The sequence below is a fragment of the Habropoda laboriosa genome, unplaced genomic scaffold, assembly GCF_001263275.1.
Source record: "Habropoda laboriosa isolate 0110345459 unplaced genomic scaffold, ASM126327v1 scaffold143, whole genome shotgun sequence".
NCBI classification, from domain to species: Eukaryota; Metazoa; Arthropoda; class Insecta; order Hymenoptera; family Apidae; genus Habropoda; species Habropoda laboriosa.
In genome coordinates this window covers 3,637,977-3,642,862 of record NW_017100404.1, presented here as the reverse complement: position 1 = coordinate 3,642,862, position 4,886 = coordinate 3,637,977, and positions in this window count along the sequence as shown.

The window sequence follows — 4,886 nt, the reverse complement described above, 5'->3', positions numbered from 1 at the left end:
CCACCTTCTATCCACTTTCACCCAACACTATCGCTCAAACCACCGTTAGGGTTACACCTACCTGAAAATCGTCGAATGTAACGCGTGAGAAGGACGTAGGTATCACTTAACCAGAATGCAACGTGAAACAAAAACTGACGCGTTCTCCTTTCTAAAACACGTGTCCAGTCTGGCCGTGATACTTCATTATTCACGATATCCCCGTTTCCAGTTGTTTCGCGTTCCCGCGAACGTTACCGATTTACGAGCCCGGCCGAGCAAGAAAGAAACGCAATCAAAGCGACGCGTCAGCGTCCCCGGTCTGCCACCGCCGGGATTTTTAGATCGCCGGCACGGTTAGCGCGAGCTGTAAAACCGCGGAGTTAACGATCGAACCCGCGATGCACGCGGGGTTACGACGTGCTTTCGCGGGAAGATATTTATTTAAGGAACCGTGTCCCACTCTCCCTAACCCATTCCCTCTTTCCTCTCTCTAGGCTCGGTTGCGTGATCCTCCCCGTTGCCCCTACGAACGCAAATGTTTTACGACAAATGAGGTTCATGGCGGGAAAAAAGCGGAGATAGATGCGTGTGTCGCGAGTTGGATCGACAAGAACAGAGGTAAACGACGAGAGGAAGAAATGTAGAGGTTGATCGTACTCCCGAGTTCAGATTATTATACCTCCTTCAGCCACACCACCTGGACTATCGTTAATCCAGCCTGGCCAAGCTATCTCGTACACGGGTTATTTATATTTCTACCGGTACAAGCCACCGAGTAGCTGCGATTCCCAGCAAGTTTGTTCGGTTATGAGTTCTACAACAGCCCAGAGGGGTTCGGGAACCTCGAGATTCCCCGGCGGCGGCCCCTTTTCGACCCGGTCCCCGTTGGGACAAAACGCGGCTAACAATGTGACTAAGAAACTGGTTAGCTGCGTGGGGTTGAAGGCGTTTGGAATGGCATTTAGGTGAACGAGATCGATTTTAGAGAAAGAAACGAGGGTGTATGATGTTTAAAGTGACTTATTAACACCTTGTCAAATTGGAGATTGTCACCTGTTGCGGATGAGACAAATGAATATCGTGGGTTATTACGTTGTTAAATTTCAGTAGTATTTATATTATGTTTTTTGCAAATTTAAGTAAATTTTCTTTGTTACGTCAGTTACAAGCTCGGTAAATTATCGATTTTTCTATTGAAAGAATGATTTTACAGCACGTTTCTCTGCATTTATGTAAGAAATTAGAAATATTGTTATACGCATACTTTACAAATTTGTTTGAGTGATTTTATTTATTTTAGTAGGGAGATTGCAATGCATCGTTCAGCAAAAATTAACAGCATTCTTTCATTATGATCGGTGATTTTCTGAAAGTTAATTTTTCCAAGTTTCAAAAACCGCGAGACCAAATTTTAACGACACGTTCCTTGTGAGCTAATAAAATAATTGATACACAGGTTTCGCTATATCCTGCTTATTACTGGCAAAAATAAAAAGTAAATTATTATTCTTCGACAAACTCCATCCTTGCTTCCAAGAAATACTTCAAATTCTAACATACAGACGTGAATAAACCGGAAAAATTTGTAGGAAGTACCTGAAACTATTCGCGAGAAAAAGGTAAGTACACGAGCAAATTGAACAATGGCAAGACAGACCTTTCCGACCTCCCTCAACACGTTCCGTGCCACGTGTGCCACCGGTTACGCACGACAGTTCTCACAAGTGGAACTCTCATTAAACGAGAAGGAAAAATAAAGTTCTTCAACTCACGCAAAACACGCGGAGAGAAAAATTGAAGTGTCAAGAATTCAATTCACACCGATACTTTCTTACGATCAAATATTTTAATACGACTTCTTTTTTCCAACTTCATCTCGACGCTCTGGCGAAACTTGTAAATGCTTTCGTAAACGTTCGAGACGTCGTCTGCGGCAGCAGAAGGTCAGAGTAATTACCGATACAAGTTCAATTATTGCCGTCGCATGTTTCACGAATGCGAACGTAGAAAACTGATGGATTCAATGGGATTCGATACGCAAGAAAGCGAAGTGAAAGAGGCATGTAACGCAATTAACCGAGAAGCCGATGAATTTGCCGGTTCCGTTTTTACCACTCAATGAGGTGAAGAGCTAGAAAGTTGCAACGTAACGCGGCGATTTTAATAGAACGACGAATTCGTAACGTTTCTTTCTTCACCATTGGAAAATATCACCATTGTCTCCTTTATGAATTCTCAGACCCTCTCGAAGGTACGTGACTTAGTCAAAAACGTGAGGATTAGCTAAGTCTGTGGGCCTCAAGGGCCTCTGTCATAAATTACGCTCTTTCCAAAAATTCCAATTCTTCAAAACTACCATCTTTACTCTCTCAATAACCTCTGATGTTCATACACTTGCAATAGAAACGACGAATAGTCATTTTCACCGACCTTGTACAGGTTTTGCACTCCAGATTCACCTCTTTGCAAATCAACTTTTTTTCTCCAAAATTCTTTTCTCAAGCTTTCGTAATCAGAATCAATTGTTAAGGAATTGAAAATTTTATCGCGTGTACAAGAAATACTTGCAAAATGTTGAATTCGTAGTGCAAAATTTATCAACCCTCGCCCACGAATTTCCCACCACAAAAGACTTACTATTTACAACGCTCTAATTCCTCACTCATCCTCCGCACAATTACAACAAAATCAGTTACCAAAGATATGAAAACTCTACCTCTTATCACACCAGCAACCGGGAGATCCGTCAGATACACCTAAGAGCGAAGACCGCGCGGAGGGGGAGAAAAACCGGAATATCACGATCCACCTCTGTTTTTCCCGGCAGTCGTAGGATCGCAAAAAGCGCAACACGAGGAGAAACGGGGATTCGACGTCGTTCCTACGAACGAGATAGATCGGTCATCGCGTGCAATTGCCCTTACGCGCGTTTTACTGCGGCCTCGAACTAACTCAATCTCGTTGTGTTAGAAGAGGAGAGCCGCGGCTGCAAGAGAGGTGTACAGCCTGTAAGAAAAATATATATCGGCCGCGGTTGAAAAGTGCCGGTGCGCGGTTTAACAAGGCGAGAGAATGATCGACGCGCGCGCGGAGCGACCTCGAGTGCCTACGCGCGTTTACTCGTCTTACGTATCAAACAGAAACGAGGCGGAGGGGAAACACCCGCGTATATATGTACTTTTATTTTACGGCGCGAATGTGCGCCGCTGTTCGAAACGCGACGGACGACGTTATCCCGGCCGCATAAAAATCTTTTATGGACTCGTCGCAATTCCAGCGGGACAGAGACGTGTTCAATCGTCCGTCTCGACACACACGCGCACACTAGGAGGAAGAAGATTCGACGAGGGAAAACGAAAGGGAGAAGAAAAAAGGAAATCGGCGTGCTAGCCCGGAGGAATCGTGCCGGTTAACTTTACACGCTGCCGCGAATTGTCTTCGAACTTGTTCGAGTGAATAATGCGAGTTTAATTAACGAGCCACGGAAATACTACGTGAGCGGCCGATGAAGCGAATTGGACGGATCTATCGCGATGTAGAGCAACGCGCGCGTGTAACCCGGTGTGTATTGGTACACTCGAGAGGAGAAACTCTTGGTATTAGTCTTATTGGATTGCGACAGACGGATAATCGCCAAGTCCTCGCTCTGGCAATTCAGATTGCTACCATTCGTTACCGGGTCTCGTCTTTTCCTAATTATCGGTCGGTGAAATCTAAGGTTGTAACCGCCGTGTCCTATACGACGCTGTTTTTTGTTTTGCTTTGTTTCGCGTGTTTCAATTTTTCTGCCGCGACGCGGTCGCTATCAGCGGAAAAAGCGCCGACTGCCACGCGAGATTTACGTTTTGCTCGGAAAGAAAATTTTCATTACTCTAAGTATAGTATTATTTCTTTTGTAATTTGAAATAATTTCTAGTTAGGTATGACGCTCGAAATTTCTAGTTGACCCTAACTCGATACAACAAACGAACGTTCTTTTATTTTTTAAGAATACAATGTTGTTAAGAAGAATGTATACTATGTTTCGCGACATTCCCCGCCGAGGTTCTATTCTCTTCAAGAAAATAAATATAGAAAGCAATATCACCTAATAACGCCCCCATTATTCCCGAGGAATTCAATTGCCAGATCGCTATCGCGAAATATAACAAACGATCGCGATAAATGAGAACGAGTCTGCGTATCGGGGTTGTAGATCAGCTTTCTTTCTAAATATTTTACAATTTATTCCAACCCGTGTACTTACGTTTCTTTCTCCCTGTTCCACAATACCTGCCGCCGCTTGCCGCGTCGACCGGCAATTATGCCGTTCGTACAAAGAGTTCGTTAGCAATTTATCATTTGCACGACCTAGTTTAGAAAATGCATCGTCGGTTATTGTTTCCTGCCGCGGAAAGGAGTACTGTAAACTATCGGCAACGAGGAGAGAAGGGTGAACGCGAAAGGACTCGTTTTCATTGGACACGTGGCACACGTAAACCTATCGATAGAATTCAATAAAACACGCGCTGCGTCGAGCTGAATGGGTGTATACGCAATACGCCGCGGCCCTCGTTTTCCAATCCCGAATATCGCGACTCTGCATAGCGCAATTGCTTTAGAACTCCCCGTTCAGCCTCTGTTCCCACCTGTTTCATTGTCGCGGATTTCATTTAACGCGAAATAATGTTATAGCCTACCCCCCTCTCACACTTCCTATAACGTATCGCCGCCATTCTTCGGCCTCCGAGCGAGCGCGCGTTTTCAGAGGAATAAAGTTTTTCCCGAACTTTATGGCAGGCGGACAGAGTATTATCGCGTATTTATATACAGGTTGTACGACGAAGAAAAACGTGGACAAATAAAAACTGTAAGAATCGACGGAAAAATTTCGACGGACCCAACCGGGAATCGAACCCGGGACC